Below are 18,712 nucleotides of genomic sequence, written 5' to 3' on the forward strand. Positions count from 1 at the left end.
TGTTAATGGAAAAAAAAAACAGGAAAATTAGTAATTTGGAGCCATACAAATATGATTGAATTTGCCAATCACCATATACTCACAGAAGCTGTGTTTGCTTTTTTGAAAGATTTGATGCACTGTTGTAGTATGTACTCTGCTTTTTGGTTTGAGAATTAGTAAATTCAAGGTGAGATGGCTCATTGATACCAGGCGCTAGGGAGCTCTCCTCTGCCCTAACTTCTGCATCATTGCTATTTTGCCCATTCTCTTCATTCACCAGAGATCTATTCTGGATTGCATTTAATATGGACTTAGAACAAAACATAAGCATAATGTACCAAATTTAATTGTAGCATAAAATATATTTTTAAATGGTGCCATAAGATAGACTTCTTATAAATATAAACTTCTAGCAAACATTTTTACTTGGACTGGAACAGAGGAAAATTATTAAACCAATTTCCTGTTCATGAGCAACATAGAAATGGTGTATGAAGGGCACCTGCATGGCTCAGTCATTGGGCGTCTGCCTTCTGCTCAGGTCATGGTCCCGGGGTCCTGGGATCGAGTCCTGCATCAGGCTCCCTGCTCCGTGGGAAGCCTGCTTCTCCCTCTCCTACTACCCCCGTTTGTGTTCCTTCTCTCACTCTCTCTCTCTCTCTCTCTCTCTCAAATAAATAAAATCTAAAAAAAAAAAAAAAAAGGAGAAAAGAAATGATGTATGAATTCAAGATGCAAAGATTAATTAAACAAAAAGTATAGCTTCAGGGCATTTTACAGGTTACAGAAGCCAACATTGTGCTTTTATTATTTTTTTTATTGTTTCTTCCTACAGCAGATTATTGTATTTCTTGAAGTTAAATTGTAATTCTAAAACTTGGAACTGTCCAGTACAAAAAAGTTGCCTTTTGAGTATATTCTATCACTTTTTTCCTTTGAAGAAAATCCTGCAGAATTATTCATTTTTTAAAAAACATAAGTCTAATGATGTTATTTCTTTTTAAAAGAGTTTTCAATATCTCTTCATCTTCTAGCATATAAAATCCAAATTCCATAACACTGTACTCTATGCCTGTCATGAACTGCCCCTCCACTCCATTTTCATCTGTTTTTTCTTTCCACCATTACTCAGCATACACATGTACCTCTCTTGCTAAATTCTCTACAGTTTCTCAAACGTCCTGCCTCTAATATTTTGCTTATGCTGTCATCTCTGCCTGGAATACTCTTACCTTCTTAACTAATTAATTTGCTAATACTTAAATATGTTGCTCAAATGTTTCTTTCCCTAAATACCCCGGGCCGGATAAATCACTTCTTCTGTGACTCCGCAATGGCTTCTGTCTGACACTCTTAGACATATGTTACATTGTAATATATTTACATAAGTGATTATTCCATTTGATCACAGATTGGCAAACTGAATTGGCCCTTGGCTTGTTTTTGTAAATAAAGCTTTATCGATGCACAGCAACATCCATTCATTTACATATTGTCTTTGGCTGCTTTCATGTTACAGTGGTAACACTGTAGTTTTGGCCAAGAATAAATGATCCACTAAGCCTAAAATATTTATTATCCAGGCTTTGACAGAAAATACTTGTCAACCCCATAACTAGACTAAAACCTTCAGGAGAGCAAGGACAGAGATTTATTCACATTTGAGTCCTTGACATTTTGTCTTGTGCTTTCCACCTTTCTTAATTATTTGCTCAACCAACTCCAGAGAAGTATATTACAGTGGTTAAGAGTATATTCTCCGAGGTCCAGATCTGAGTTCTAATCTTTCCACATTCTATGTGTGAGACCTAACATAAGTTACACCATTCACCTCTGCCTCTGTTTTCTATAAAATAAGGATAATAATAATAATGCCTTTCTCATATGGCTCGTGTGAGGATTAAATCTCGTGATACACCACTAGCCCTTCATTTACTAACCGACATGTATAAAGTCCTTAGTACGAACTGTTGTACTATGATCGCACATCATTCATAATGTGCTGTATGTAGGGCTTTACAAATTAATGTAAGGACTCTGAGCCTCATTTTCTTCCCGTAAAGTGGAAGAGGTAGCTTACCAAGTTCCTTTAGATTTTTATAACTTTATGATTGCAAGAGTTATAGAGTTCTATAACTTTATATATTTCTATAACTTTATGATTGAACTTTATGGTGCTCAATGCTGCACTGGGCTTCTTCAGGGCTGGTAGGAAACTTAGAAATGGCATCGACTTGGGGCAAGAGGAGTAGTCGATTCAACCTCAGAGTTACCTTCGGACCCGAAGAGAGTCACCACTTAGAAAACAGGGTCATACTTTATGAGATGAAGGCTTTATGGTCCCAGCTCAACTGAAGCAGGACCAGAGGGCCATCTGTGACCCTGGAAGCCTTCCAACCAGACAAAAATAAGTTACCTCAGAAATTTCTGAGAAGCTTTTAGGTGAGTCATGCTGATGAGATTGTAAATCTAGAGTCAGTTTTGATTAATTTTTACTCTTCAGAGTAATTCTGTTTTCAAGATGTATTTTCTCAACAAACTGATAAGTTGTGCAGAGAGATTTTTATTTAAAAATGTAAGTGTAAAATTTAAAACATTAAAAAGCGACCTCACATTTGTATTTTACAGTGTTTTTGGACAATTTTCCTCTTCTGCTTTCAAGAGTCAAGGAAGATATATAACCTTAGATCCAGGACCTTTTGAGGAATGGACAAAATATGACAGAGGTACAAAGAACAAAAAACAAACAAACATGCTCCAAAACCTCTGAGAAATTGTGTTGTCAATCAAATACAGAGACCTGATATTTAACTCAAACCAATAGTAGACTCCTTTCTCTTGGTAACAGAGAGGTCCTTGTATGCTGAACATGACAGGGAGCCCTAAAAACATATTTCTAAAAGGTCATTTCGCATAAAGACAGTCACTGTCTGTGGGGAGGACCAAAAGGGTTAGCCACTTAAATACAGACCCTTAAATAGGACGGAAGGGTTGATGTGGGAGGAACATAGGGAAATATTTTGGAGGAGATTTCTTTGTAAGATTGAGACTATCTGGGTGAAATACCTTTCTCTGGTCACTTCCAATGTTGATCACTCATAGTCCAGTTCCCACAAAATAACCTGTTGGCTTTTTTCTATCTGTGTCTACCTTCACCACAGTCAAGTTTAATTTTTAAAATCAGAAACTGTACTTCATACATAAAACACATTGTTTCCCTTGAGGTTTGCTCATTGAATGATAAAGAAACAATGAAAGCCGTACCTCTGGAGATCTCTAATTTTACTTTTTTGTAACTGCATTCCTTTTGGTGTCACTTACCAACACCTGTTAGCAAGAGACCGTCACAGGCATTTCCGAGATTTATAAGAATATTCTGAGTACTTTAATTAAAGAGAAATGAATGAGGTGGATAACTTGAGGAACATGTAGAACTTTATAAATTAGAAATGAACAAACACTACTGCATCATTTGGTGCTCCACTGTTGGCAGATAATAATTACATGTTTTGTCTGTTATTTTTTTTAAGGGCTGTGAATTTCAAACGATAACACTGCTCTCACCTCGATGTGAGAAATTGAGTCTGTATAATCAGCTCAAGTTATTCCTGCTTTCCCTGTATCCCATTATTTAAAGCATACTTTTTTCAGTAGTTAATTATTATATATTATCTTCCCTATAATTATTTTTTCTTTTTCTGCCTCGCTTATTTTTAGATGTCACAATTGCACTTAGTTGAATACTAGATAAAAATACATCGAGTCATTGCGATCTTGCCTCATTACTCTGCCCTTGCAGAGCTCTGAGTCATTTTTTGGTAAACTCCTTGGAACTCCTTCCGATCTGTCTTTGTCCCTGTGTCACTTCAGCGAGCTAAATGAAAAGCCAGGAGCAACCTCGGCAAATAAAGGCAAGAACTTAACTGGCCTGGAACGGAGGACTAATTCACAGAAGCCCTTCTTGGTCGCATACATTTGTTAGGAAGCTCCTTTGCTGGTGTCTTTCTGTCTTCAGGCCTCGGAGGCTGGCTTTTTAAATTCCCTGGCCGTGCCACCGTGGGTGATATGCCTTATTTGCAGTAGGCTTGGCCATAAGTGTTCCTAATAGAGTCAGAACCAGAAGGTTCTCTCCATTTCTGGGCTCTACCTGGTGCCCAGCTCTGTTCAGTGATTTTATCCTGCAGCATATTTTTGTATATCTTGATCACCTGTCTGCACCCACTGCCTAGAACGGGACCTGCCATATCCCTGCTGTAGAGATACAGAATAATGACAAAGAGTAAGAGAAGGTGATCTTTTCCAACAGGAACGTGACATAGAGATTATTGTTACGTTAATCAGGGTCCAGTAAGGAGACTGAAGTCACATCAGTTATTTTAATAGAGGAAAAAAATGATTTAAAGGATTATTAACTAGATATAACAAATTGTTTCCTAGGCAGCTGAGAAAGCCGACAGAGAAGACTGAGACTTTTAAGGTAGAAACTTTAGAGAGCAGCTGTCACCACTCACACTAAGTTTGAATTATTAAAACTAAAGCTTGGATGACAGCATTGTGGGGCTGACACACAGTCCTCGGAGGAGGGGTCATTCTCAGCTGGTGCTGAGGTCTCTGATCGCCTTGGAGGAGTCCCAGGAGACTGGGATTTTGGGCTTTGAGGCCAGCTGTTACTCCTTGGTGCAGGTGTCCCTGAGGGGGAGGCTGTGATGAAGCAGGGCCTGTTGGCATCGGGAGAATGCCGCTTTCAGGCTTTATTCAGATGCTGCTGTAGGAATGAACGGTTGCTGCCAGGGTCAAGCAGCAAGGCCAGGGTCAAGCTGACATGACAAGAAGGAGACAGGCACACCAAAGGAAATGACAGGAGACAACCAGAAGGGATTGGGCTCCTCCTTCCTCCTCTGTCCTTGGGATCTCCCTGCTGTTGGCAAAGCCAACAGAGAAGAGCTGGCTGGGGGCAAAGGGGCTTTGCAGAGTCCTGGCCCACTAAAGGTTATTATTCTCACTTTACAGACAAGATACTAAGCCAGAGAGAAGTTAAAGAACCTGTTCGTGTCCATAGTATTCCAAGTTCACACGGTTCTGAGAGAAAAAGGGTAAGAACCCAAATTAGCGCCATTTTCAGTAAGTCATAGAACACAGTCTGGCAGTTATGGAAAAGATACTGTAAATACTACATTTCTTAAGTTATAAATATTATATATATTATAATTTTTCTATATATATTACATATATAGAAACTAGAGGAAGGTTTTTCAGGCACCTTCGTAAAGCTCCAAAGAAAATATTTTTGTCCTCATTTGGAAACTTTTGAAAGAGTTTTTTTCTTTAACCTCTTGCCCACATCGAGTTGCAAAAATAATTTTCTCCAAAGAAATAACAAATCAGATTATTCTGTTTCTGAAAGAATTCCACACACTTCTTATTTTTTATTTTATTTTGTATTCTTTTCAGACAATATGCTCTCCTCGGATGGGTCTATATTTTCTTTTAGGACCCTGTTTTGAAACCATCATAATTACTTTGTTTAAGAAAAATTATTAAACTCAGAAACAGGACAGTAATTTTGTGGCTTCTGCTGTCACTAACAGAGCTATGAATCTGTCACCAGGTGCTTATAATTGTAAAATATCCCCTTTGTGTTAAAACAGAGTATACACGAAATTGCACAGAAGCAATTTTCTGTTACTAAATAAATTTTGTTTATATTGATTTGGCCATTTTTAGGACTCTCTGTAGTCTATGCTGTTGATTAATATCTTCTGGTAAAGAATATTTGCTAGTTTGGAAATCAGAGGGAGTTGAGAGAGAGTAGTGTTCAGTGGCAGTTTATTCTAAAACCCAAGAAGAGAGTCCTTTTAGGTCCATGGGTAACGCAAGTTAGGGCTTTCTTTCATTTTAATATTAATTTATTTTAATACTTTAATATTAGTTCTGATGATTCTCATTAACACAGCAACTAACAGCAGCCATGTGTGAAATCCAGCTCTATAAAAATCTCCATTATGAAAAAGATCGTTTATGGTAGATTTGGTGATGATCTAGAGTTATGTGCCTTAAGATTGTATCAATAATTCAAATGCTCTTAAAGAACAGATAACAATGATAAATGGGCTTTTAAAAGCAGTATTCAAGTTACACCCATTTCAAGAGATTTCCTTGTCTCGGGATGACAGAGTACAGTAGTCGATGTTTACAAAATATTAGTGAACATTATTTTTAAAATATGTGAATCAATCATTCCTGTAACAAGAGTTCATTAATTCAGTTCTCTGTTTCCAGCATTGGTAAACACTGGGGAGTGCAAAAGATGTCCAAGACAGTGACTGTCCTCAGAGGGATCGCAATTAATCATGGAGACAGTGTTTTTACCCAGAAAACAAGTTGAGAAGAATTTAGAGCACTAATTAATGACAGTTGACTCTTCATAGTAACCAGGGAAATAACCCAAGCGAGGGGATTAAGCTGGAAGTGAAAATCTATTTCTTACTGTTTTGGTTGGGAGGCTCTACAGTGAGTGAGGGTCCTTCCAGTCTTCACCCAAATCTCTCTCCTTCCAGAGTGACTTCCTGACTAACTGTCCAAGCATTCCTCTCCCTTCCATCTGCCTGCCTCCGTGAGATCATGTGAGATGTCCGTTTTGACCCCCACTACAGTCATTTTAATGCCCTAGCGTAGACATTATCCTCCTGTATTGAAGTTTCTGCTATCTTTTCTGTCTTTGAGGGCATGGACAGAATCTGTCTTGCACCTATGGTGTCCCTGAGCCTCACACAGCTCCTGTTCAGGGATGGACTGGATGACTGGTCAGGAATAATCCTGCCTCCATGGGCCATTCTGTGTCCACTTTATGTACTATTCTGGTTGCTCGAGATGTTTGCAACCCATGTCCAAACTTTGGCAAGAGAACCAGCTGCTTAGGCAATTCGGTGAGAATCAAGTGTAACCTGCACCTTCAAGGTTGACCGTTCTCAAGAATGGAAACTGGACTGCTCACACATCATCATCACGTCTTCTTTCCGTCTCTTGCCAGAGGTCCTGGTCATTGTATGGAAGAAATGGAAGTCATACATGGGTGGCTGTGGGTGAGGGCAGGGCAAGTCCAGTTCTGGTTGAGACCCATGGGCTGTGTCAAAGATGTTTGGCTTGGTAGCATCAAACACCATCTTGCCCACCTGGGAGGGAATTTTACAACTCCTGATCTTGGGCCAAGCTTGGTTGGTATAGGAAGTGAGACCCCAGTCAGATGCAGGAAGATCGTGAGCTCTTCCCATGCATTTCCTGGGGATCTGCAAGGCCCACTGGGTTTTCCTGAATGCCCAGAACTCTTTCCCCTGGACTGAATAACATCTGGTGCTGTCCCTGGGTGTCCACTGGGGTCCACACACTGACGGCAGTGCTTGCACTGCTCTTCCTCCCTGCTCTGGCCAGAAGAGATATTCTGGAAGAGCCTTGAGTTATCTGAAAGCATGAATCCAACCTCTTCTCCCTGGATGTGGCTCCTAGTGACTTCCTTCCTGCTCCCCTGCAATTTTTTTTTTTTTCTGAAGATTTTATTTACTTGTGTGACAGTGAGAGACACAGTGAGAGAGGGAACACAAGCAGGGGGAGTGGGAGAGAGCAAAGCAGGCTTCCTGCCAAGCAGGGAGCCCAATGCTGGGCTTGGTCCCAGGACCCTGGGATCATGATCTGAGCCGAAGGCAGATGCTCAACAACTGAGCCACCCGGGTGCCCCTCCCCTGTAATTTTTAAATATTTAGATATTATATAGGATTTAGATACATAATAATTGATTAAAGTCAATGTGAGAGAAGAAATGCCATTATCAACAATCCAAAAGATACCAGTTGTATCTTATGATATCTGAAGTGACCATTCACACTGAAGCACAGAGAATGGGCGACGAGCCAGTGTATCCTCTCAAACATGGGCCTTAGCCAAAGTCCTTCCATTTGCCAGTTATTTCCTACTTTGTAGGTAAAATAATAATGTTATGGATTAATTATGGATTATATTAAAAATCTAAGCATGGATGTGGCCTTACCTACCAGGCTTTTTGAGAGCTTTGCCATTTGGCAGCAGTTGAACATGAGGGATCAGAGATTTTTATTTGATTAAGGAAAAAGTAGGAAAATCCATTATTGCATGCATTACCCATTATCTATGAAGTGGATATGCCATAAATATCCTGAACCACTGGGGTGATATTTGAAAAATCGGATGTATTTTTAATCAGTTACAAGCTAATTCATAGCTAGTGATTTAGACTAAGAAATACTAGTATAGGAACACAGCATTTTGTATTATTATTTAAAATCTTGTCAATTTGCATTAGCAAAACATGCCTGCATATTTACAAATAAAGGGACAAAATCGAAGTGAATATAATCTGTAGATAGTGGGTTTAGATTAACTGAGCAAAAAACAATCCAAAAGCTTTAAGGAAACCAAAATACCTTGTTCCTTCACTGAGGACTTATATCCTTAATCTTGGTTCGGATGGAATTTTTATACGGGTGCTAAACAGCACTGAAAATAGGATTTTTAATGGCAAGACTCAGAGGCTCTTAACTGCATAATATGGTGAACAGTGCTATAACTTAACACTTACAGGGCTTTTGTACGTTTTGGAATAGTTTGTTTAAAACTGTTCTAATATGTTTATAGCCCCTTTTCTATTAAACCTGATTTAAACAGTGCCTTATCAAGTTTTTACTCTATATATAGGGTGGAAATTCTTATTTTGTGTATTTCTTTAGCTGAAACCCATAAATCAGATACCCACCATGCAACCGCAGGCTTGTATTGGATTTATAATAAACTTTAGAAGGCCTGAGTCACTGCAGACTAATGGCGAAACACCATTCCTGGTGTTATTCAAGTACAAAATAAAGGGAAAAGGAAGTGGGGGAGAAGCAGAGAGAACCAGAGAGTAAATGGAGAGTTGCAGTCTTAAACCATAGCTCCTGCTTTGGAATCCCTTGTGGTGAACCTTTCTATAGCACATGGTGCTTTTTTCCCTGATACCTTTGGATGTAGTCGTCCTGGACCAAATCGGAGGCCAGTTTCATTCTTGAAAGGTTAGAGTTCAGAGAACTTTCTGCCTGTTGCTTGTTTTACTGTTAAAGACCCTACATATTTAATGTCACAAACCACGATTAATAAGTCATCAGCTTTGAAGCTTAGTAGTTCTTAGAGAGATTATGTTGGCAGTTAATAAAGGGATTATATTAAAGCACATTTAATGACTGCCTGAAAGGCTTTCTCTGCAGATTCAGCCAACCCCATAGGCACCGTAAAAATAAATAATAGGGAAAATTACATAATCACACACTCAAGATGGTCAAAACAGGAAGCAGAGCTGATGTCTCTGAATTCACTTATCTTTTTATAAAGACATAAATTAAATTATCAGAATAAACTATGGCCAGTATCTATTAGACTATGTTCCAGTAAATTAGATTGAATTCAAATACTGGGATTGATGTCCACGATGAGTAATGACTTCAGTGACTGTGTTTTCCTAAAAGAAATTGGGATATCAGTTCTGTAAAATATACTGGGAAGAACAAGACAAACTATTTTAACTTGGGACAATCATGGCATCCTGGGGATTCCTTTCTGTACTTTCTCAGATTCTCCAAATACAGCTTAAGACGGCTTACCCCAATATGTGTGTACGGAGATTAGACCGGAGATCTGAGAACCTGAAATGGGAAGAACACGGCAGGGATGCCCCTGATGGGCGCAGTGCACACTTACGTTTGGGTTGATGCCATTTTAGCATCTTGGGGTCTTGTCCTTCCCCAACTGTCACGGCTTTATCCTTGTCTCCCCCACCCCCACCCCACTCCCACCTCGTGTGTTGTGCCCTACTTTTTCAGCTCCTGGCTTCTCCTCATCTTTCAGATCTCTGCTTAAATGGGACTGCTTTGTTGAGTCTTGCTTTCAAGCAAAGTGCAGCTTACCTGGTGAAAGGACAAGAGCCTCCGCGATTTGTCAGCTCAGCAGCGTCATCCAGGACCCAGATCTGCCCATCTTTCTGCTCTCCTGTCCTCGGCACACGGCTAGGCACATTCCTGCCACCTCACCACTGGACGTTGTCCACTCTGGTTTCAAGCATCACAGGTGTTCATGGTGACGTTCCCCAAAGACAAAGAGCACATATGGCTCCGTGACGTTTCTGGGTTAGGAGAGAAAAAAACACTTCCAGGAAGGCGCCCCTGCAGGTGTCGGTGTTATGTCTCGTTGGCTGCGGTTGTGTCTCAGGTCCAGCCCAGAATGACTCAATGTCAAGGGGGTAAAATTATTATGATTGGCTTACAGTCATTCGCGTTTACCTCCCGGGGCTGAGCACTTCCCCAGAGTGCATGAAAATGGGAGCAACTGAACTAAAGCAGGCAAGGAAAGTGGGGGAGGCCCCCAGCATCCCTCCCACGCTTGTCCTGGGCAAAGCTTAGGTGTGGAGTCACCTCCTCCCCAGCACCCCCTGACTTCCTCCTCTCCTGGCACCAGGAATCATCTGTACTTATTTTGTTAATTTGATTATTGCTTTTTTTTTTTTTTTAAACTTCCTGAAACTCTGTAAGAGTAGGGACTCTTGTATCCTTGGTACTAAGCACAATGGAGATGAGTAGTAAGTATTTTTACTAATAATACAAAAAAGGAATTATATAATTCACAGTGTCATCAAACATTAATCTCTCTATTGGGAAGAAATGAAACCTTCCCTAAAAAGAGCTTATTTTTTTTTCCAGCTTATAAAAGAAACATGATGTAATAATACCCCAATGAGGGTACATTGTTCCCAAAGTCTTGAATCACTGGATATGGCTGATCTGAAATTCACTGAACAACTGTGCCTGAGTCAGGCTCCTGGCAGGAGGCAAAGAGCTGGGCACGCTCTGAGTGAATTGAAGGGGTTTGGATGGAGAGCCCCGGTGTAGGGAGAAGCAAAAAGCAAGGGATGGGAACGGTGAGTCACAACTGAAATCTGTTCACCGTGCCAAGGCCCAAGGGCCATGAAGAAGCAGCTGGTCTGGGTCTGCATTAGCGCTCTAGCAGTGACAAGAGGACTCCTTGATGGGGGCGAACTCTGGGCAGAGAGCCACAGCCAAAGGACGATGGCCTGGCAGGAGGGAGCCAGGAGAATGTCCCAGCCTCCCTCTCTTCTTCCCTTCAAATGATCGGAACCAGGCTGGAAGCCAGAGGGGAAGGTCTATTCCATACACACACACACACACACACACACACACACACACACCCATACCATATATGCGGTGTATGTGATACGTGTGTGTATGTGTGTATACATACACACACCAGATTTGTGGTGCATATACATACATATACACGGAGGACCATATATGGTAAGTATATATACGACAGAGTACCATCTATACATAGTGTATATATACACACACTAGATACAGTATCCCATATATATAGTATAGTGTATATATAGTTCCTTGGGTTTCCTTTGGTTTCTACATAGAAAGATACATATATTTGTAAATTTGAATATATATCTGGAAAGAGTTCCCAGCTCAGTTTTCCTATTTTTCCACTCAAAATTCATTATTGTCCTTTGTTTGTTGTGCCTCCCTTAATTAAAAAACAAAAAAACAAAACCCTCACACTTACATCTCCAGTGAGAGGGAAACACAAAATCCCCATCAACTACTGTATTATTTCAAGGGAAATTAATGTAGTCATACTCTAACCTGGAAGCTGAATTGTGAAATTGAATCCCTACCGGTATTCATTACATAAGGTAGCAAGAGACTGTGGGAGAAAGAAATTATTCATTGACACAAAACACAGCGGCTCTGGACCCTGCTTCTGTCATGCTAATTACACGAATAAGCATAGTTTCCTTCTTTCCCTAACAATTTCCCGTTCTTCTTGTGTACTGACAGCACCTACAGCTTAATTCATATGAAATTTAAGTCTTAAGTGGTCTTTGCTTTGTTGCTTGGCTGCGGGTTTCCATTGAGGTCTGAGGACCAAGATGCCACAGTCATGTCCTGTCCCTTCCAGGGCAAACTTAGCGGCGGCTGAGCACGTCCCATCTCTTAGACCCTGTTACTAAGCCACTGGCCTTGTTCACTCACAATTTCCCTTGAGAATTTCTCCTGTTAACCTCATTGGATATAGATGCCCATTGATTAAAGAACTAATCAGTCATGCAGACTGTTAATACCATTCCAGGTGTTCAAGTCAATTTATGGAACCCCAAATCCCAAAAGAGTGCGTGCATTTAAGTAAATTTAGTCAAGATTTCATCTGATACTCTTCATCCTTAGCTTCCGATGGTGACAGAGGGAGGTGGAGATTCTGAGTTCTCAGCTCGAAGTATGCTTCCCCTAATGCCGTTATCCCGAGTGTCAGAATCCCATCTCTTCCCTGCCTCAGCACTGGAGACCCACAGGTGCCATATGGAACTCCGTAGGGGAGACAGGGTTGACCATTACTTTGAGTGAAGTCAGGGCTTCACATCCATCTCTCCGCTCGCATCCATCCCCTAGGCAGCCAGGAATAGTTCGTCCTCCCGACAGTCTTGGTTAACGTTATTGCTGCTTTGGTAACCTCACCCAGATCTCTCCCCACGCCTGACCTGCCTCCCACAGCACCCCCAGCTGGAGCCAGGAGAGCGTCAGGGAGGCCACAGCACACCCCAGACTTGCAAGGCTCCTCTTCCCCTTCCAGGAGCAGATGTCTGTGTTGATGCCATGCAGGAGCCATCCTATCCTGTTATCCTGTTTTGAAGGTATGCTTCGGGGGCCACCTCTAGTCATCGTTATTCTAACAGGGGTTCCTGTAGGAAACAGTTGTCACAACCAAGAGAGTCGGTGGAAGAGAGTTTAATGATGAACTGTTGCATCACCAAGAGGCTGGTAACTGCTGAAAGCTGTTAGCTCAGTCGGGCTTGAAGGACGGTGGAGAGGAGGCTGTTCGCTGTAGCAGAGGGAGAACACCCGCACGATGGGAGCGTTTGATGCAGGTAAGAGCGTCAGCCCCAGGCGGCCTGGTCCTCTGGCAGGGAGAGGGCAGGGATTGAAATATCTTGACTTGATCCTCCTCCAACGGTTGGTGTTCCTGTGTCTCTCACTGGCTGTGTCTGATTGGCAGCCAGAGCACAAGAAAGCCTGGGAATTGTAGCCTGTAGATTTTAGCCCAGGAGGACATAGAGCAGAGCAGAATGGAAAGACAGGAGAGATGAAATGTACCCAGAGCCGCTTGTCTCTTCTTTCTTGAGAGTAAAAGAGGACCAGGGATGAATGATACAATTCTTTTACATGGTTCTGAGAGGACTGTATTTGTAAGAACAAGTTAAGTGCCCTATCGGGATGACTTTGTAATTATTTATCTCTTTATTTTTCTAAAAGCCCTACGGGGAAATGAAATCAGCAAATTAAAAAGACTCTGTTTCTTAAAGTTTTTATAAAGTCTTCTTTTTGATTATTGTAGATCTGTTGAGATTCTGAAACACTGAATTTGGAAATCCTTGCTCAAAACGCACTGTGTCAAATGACACGTTCGGTAACGGTAATTCTCACGGGCAAAATCTGTAAAAAGGCATTTCAGTCCTTCATGGATTTAACGGGGTAGACAAAAGAAAAGGCAGAAAACGTAGAAATGAGACCTAGAGGGGTCGCGTGCCAAGACTAGCATTTGGGGGCCAGTGATCTGGTTTGTGAATCCCGGCGTTGCCAATTGCTAGCTACGTAAATTGGAGAAATTACTTAAATTTCAAGGCACAATCGACTCATCTACAAAATGGCAATAAAATAATAATCCACTTTATTAGAGAATATGAACTAAAGTAAACACATTAGGAAGCGTCTAGCTTAACACCTGCCATATGGTGGGACCTGAATTGTAGCAAATCTTTCCCTCTTGCTGCTTTTCATATTTTCTGAGCTGCCTCAAAAACCATTGGGAGCTAGTAGGGAAGTCTGTTTCTGGAAACTAGATGAGGTATAATATAAGCAATACATATTTTCTCTCAATGCCCTGTCCTCCAGAGCGGAATGGAAGGAAAAGGAGACATTCGGAGCAAGAGGACTTACTAGTTTATTAGTTCTCATTCCCGCTGCATCGTTGGCAACCAGAGACTCAGAATTAATAATAAGGAAATAACGCTTGGGTGGGAGAGCTTTGGAACACATTATAAAGGAGACATAGCCATTTTTCATGCAGACATGTGGTAATGTTCCCTTGCTAGCAGTTACATTTAAACTTGGTACCAAGTGAATGGGGAACATAAAATTTTGATGTTAGATTACAAAGGACTCTAGTGACACATTTTAATTGCCTTTTTTTTTTTTTTTCGAGACAACATTTCTAGATGTGGAGATGAGCCAGAGAGCCAGAGAGCGAGATTGCTATATATGCTGTCATTATTTGTTTAGTTCATAGGAGACTTGGCAAATTTTGGTAGATTGGTACATTTTGTTCCTTGTCTAAGCTTTTCTCCAAGTCTTTATGACCTTGGTTTTTTAAAAAATATTTTAATTATTCATATGAGAGAGAAAGAGAGTGAGAGAGAGCATGAACAGGGAGAGGAGGGGCAGAGGGAGAAGGAGAAGCAGGCTCTCTGCTGAGCAGGGAGCCCAATGTGGGGCTTGATCCCAAGACCCTTGGTTCATGACCTGAGCTGAAGTCAGATGCTTAACTGCTGAGCCACCCAGGAACCCCAATGACCTTATGAATTATAAGCATCATGTAGGTATTTCTATGATACCAAATCTTGATTATATTAGAATTCCACCAGAGTAGAAATACTTTCCAACCTAAATCTATTAGACAGAATGCTAAATACAATTCATCCCATTTAAACTTCTTGCTCAGTATCTATTATCATACTTTCAAAATAGCATATTGAAATTTTTCATTATTTTGTTCACACTCATTATGTATTTGTTGAAAACTTTCTCCTCACTTAGGTGCTCTAAGTAATACAGAGAAAAATAGGGTATTGTCTCAAGAATGTTTAAATGTATGGGGCGCCTGGGTGGCTCAGTGGGTTAAGCCTCTGCCCTCAGCTCAGGTCAGGATCCCAGGGTCTTGGGATCAAGCCCCTCATTGGGCTCTCTGCTCAGCGGGGAGCCTGCTTTCCTCCTCTCTCTGACTGCCTCTCTGAGATCTCTGTCTGTCAAATAAATAAATAAAATCTTTAAAAAAAATGTTTAAATGTAGTAGCTTATTTAAATCTGTATGGACTACGCATCTCACATATGTCTTTCATTGAAAAACTAAAAGGGGATATTTAATTTAACCTAATTAATTGATAAAGGCAAAGCTGTTATAATCATATTGTATGATAAATATTTTCCACCCTTTCGTAATTCCTTCCTGAGGAGGAATGTACTGAGCTTTCAGTTGGTATATTTAGATTGCTACATATCGTTCAATAAATTCATGCCATGTCTCAGGTGTAAAGGAAGGACATTCATTGGGACATTTCCTGTGATTGGTATGGATTGAGACCTGTTAAACAGCCTCGATGAATATTTCATTTTAGAATATGAATAAGAATTTTATTATACAATATAGAATATAGATTTTCTGGTGTACATCATTGCTCTTTTTTTTTTTTCTTTTTTTGAGAGAGAGAGAGAGAGATGAGCGAGTGAACACCCAGGCTCACTCAAGAGCAGTTGGGGAGGGACAATGGGAAGGAACGGGCTGAGGAAGAGGGAGGGAGAGAATCTTAAGCAGGCTCCATGCCCATCGTGGAGCCTGATGCGTGGCTTGATCTCACCACCCTCAGATCATGACCTGAGCTGAAATCAAGTCAGATATTCAACAGACTGAGTCACCCAGGAGCCCCAGAGATCATTGCTTTTTTGATCCACAAGTTTGTTCTTATCATATTATGGAAGCGTGAGTTACAAGTATAATTAAATATGTTAATTGGGACATTGGTGCATATCTCAGGGGACATACATGAACACGCTTTTTATTTTTATTTTTTTCTCAGACAGAGGGCAGGTTTTATACAGCCTGTTCACAAGTAACATGGAGTAGATAGTAAATGTCTCTGATGCTCTCGAGTGATACTCCAGCAAAAGCTAAAATCAGCATTTTCAATTACATATATTAAAAACAGTGTCACATTCAGTATGAAATCCCACAATAAAAATAATCTTTTAGAACCCTCAAGCCATTTTTTCCATCTTTTTAATTTTGTGCTTCTTTTTAGAAGTTTGATGACATCTTAATTTTTAATCTATTTGAAGACTGAAGTTCTGGCCCTATGGATACTTTGGAAATTTTCTTTTTTGAAAATTTTTGAAAACATTAGAAAACCTGCCTTTTGTGCTTTATTGTGCCAGGTTTTGGTAAGTCATGTCAATATGGAAATTCATATTTCCACTGGGGAAATTGGTTGAATTAAAAAAAAATTCTTGCACTAATTTTTTTCATTTTATCCTTCTGGAAACTCTTGTATTTGGATCTGGGCTTCTTGAAAAGCTTTGTTAGTTTTCTTACCTTTTCTCTGCAATTTCCCTTCCCTTTGATGGTGTTTTTGTGTTTGTTTTCCTATCTTCATGGAGAGTCCCTTAAGTTTGTCTTTCAAACTTTATTTTCAGTTTTTCATCACTGTAATCACAGTGCAATTTCCAAGGGCTCTTTGGCATGCTCTGAATGTTCTTTTTTTATAGTCTCCTGTTCTTGTTTCATCAGTAAAGTATCTTTTCAAGGTATTACAGGTATCACTAGTAGCATTTTTAAAAATCTGCTTAGAGCACTGATTTCTTTTTGTTCCTTTGTTTGGTTTTGTGTCTGTTATCATGGAAGCTTAATCTCAATGCCTCTGGTCTTGCTTGTTCACTCATATTTACGAGAAAGTCACTGAAAAACTCTTAGATGCTCAAGAGTAGGGGTAGCTTAGACAGCCCTCTAGTGGCTCTCATTCTGTGGCGATCCACTAGAGCTATGTCATGAAGAACCTCCACCTGTCTGCACCTTGGCTTGGTGTATCCCCCATGAGGCTGGACATTCTAAGGCTGATGACCTAAATTTGTGCAATACATGGAATCTGACTTTTCCACAGAGACTTTCATCTAATCCCTGTGTAAACCTGAGCCCTAGTGCCTCTCCAGAGTGCAAAGGAGGCTGGAGACAGCCAGATTCATGGGGTTCTGGAGGAAATCTGGTGCCTCTAACCAATCTTCTGTTTCTAATGCTTCTTTACACTCCAGCTTCCAGATGTTACTGACATTTGTCTTGCGTTAGCTTTGTGAAATCTGAAGTACAAACTAGTCTTTTGGGCACTGTGGCTTCAAAACAACAGCGTATTATTTTTCGCAATTCTCTGAACAAGCTGTGTGCCCTTCTACCAATTTTGCACATACACCTGGAAGGTTGATAGGGAGGGGCTTAGCTAGACTAACAGAGCTGGAGTCTGTCCCTCTGTCTCCAAGTTGTCGTCTTTCCTTCAAGACTAAACTAGTCTTCCTCATGAGGCAGACAGCCTCCTTCCAAGGGGGTCCCAACATCCCAGCATTTATGAAGCCTCTGTTTATTTTACATTTGCTGCATCCCATTGGCCAGGGAAGTCACATGACCATGCTGAGAGTGAGTGGGAGCCATTAGGGTAACAATGTACCACGGTGATTGCAGGATCAGTGTAACTGTTCCTGTTACTCCTCAGCCTCCCCAAAGCTCCACGGTTTCCAGTTTTAGTGGTTATGCTGTTTTCAGTGAGTTCAGTATGTGTACTGAGTTCACCATGTTTTCTCATGGTGATTTAATGTTTATTTTAATGCCAATGAATAGTATTAAACAGCTTTTTATATACTTGCATTAGTTTTTTATTGGTGATATAACACATTACAATAAATGTGGTGTCTGAAACAACACACATTTACTGTCTTACCACTTTGGAGGTCAGAAGTCCTAAAATCAAGGTGTCAGCAGGGCTGTGTTTCTTCTGGAGGCTCTAGGAGAGAAGCTGTGCCTTTGACTTTCCAACTTCTGGAAGTTGCCTGCATCCCATCCATCCTCAAAGCCAACTGCACAATATCTTTTAGGATCTCTCTCCTTCTGATATCTGATTCCATCACCTCATTACTTTCTTTGATTCTGACTCTTCTTCCATCTTTTAAGGTTCCTTGTGATTACACAGCACCCAATCAGATAATACCTAGGATAATTTCCCTCTATGAGAGCCTTAATTTAATCATATCTTCAAAGTCCCTTTATTGTGCAAGGATAAAGTTTCTAGGGAATCACAGGTTCTAGGGATTATAGCATACACATCTTTGGGAATGGGGCATTATTCAACCTACCACGCTGCTTTTGCCTTATCATCCTCTTTTATAAATAATGTTTGCTGGAGTGCTTGAATGGCTCCATCAGTTAGGCCTCTGACTCTTGATTTTTGGCTTGGGTCATGATCTCAGGGTTATGAGATCAAGTCCCACATTGGGCTCTAGGCTGGATACAGAGCCTGCTTAGGATTATCTCTCTGTTTGCATACACCCACACTCTCTCTCCCAAAAGAAAATAGTGTTTGCTTTTGTGCATTTAAATTATAGTAATTTTGAAAATATTTAGTTTCACAGACCATATTTTTAATTACGTATTTTTGAGTCCGTTGTTGAAACTAGAAAATTTAATGCAAATTTAGAGTATATAATAACTCAGTAAAAGGGGAAAAAACCCAATGACAAAATAAATAATTATCCTAACTTTGAAAGTATTTGTTGGATCTTGCTTTCAA

At 40.4% G+C, this 18,712-nt stretch overlaps 1 long non-coding RNA gene across 12 annotated transcripts in view; it reads left to right on the top strand.

Moving 5' to 3' along the window:
* LOC131818047 (uncharacterized) overlaps nucleotides 1-18,712 on the top strand; it is a 233,646-nt gene that overhangs the window by 12,944 nt on the left and 201,990 nt on the right. For 5 of the 12 annotated variants that reach the window (XR_009348679.1, XR_009348677.1, XR_009348681.1 and 2 more), the window contains exons 2-5: nucleotides 2,611-2,708; nucleotides 4,993-5,075; nucleotides 9,889-10,954; nucleotides 12,791-12,982. The exons of 1 other annotated variant lie outside the window; for it this stretch is intronic. This is a non-coding gene — a long non-coding RNA (uncharacterized LOC131818047). Of the gene's footprint in view, nucleotides 1-2,610; nucleotides 2,709-4,992; nucleotides 5,076-9,888; nucleotides 12,749-12,790; nucleotides 12,983-18,712 lie in introns of all 12 variants that reach the window. 6 more of the 12 variants (XR_009348683.1, XR_009348676.1, XR_009348678.1 and 3 more) reach the window with 6 other exon arrangements.

This window comes from Mustela lutreola, chromosome 16, assembly GCF_030435805.1.
Source record: "Mustela lutreola isolate mMusLut2 chromosome 16, mMusLut2.pri, whole genome shotgun sequence".
Lineage (NCBI taxonomy): Eukaryota > Metazoa > Chordata > Mammalia > Carnivora > Mustelidae > Mustela > Mustela lutreola.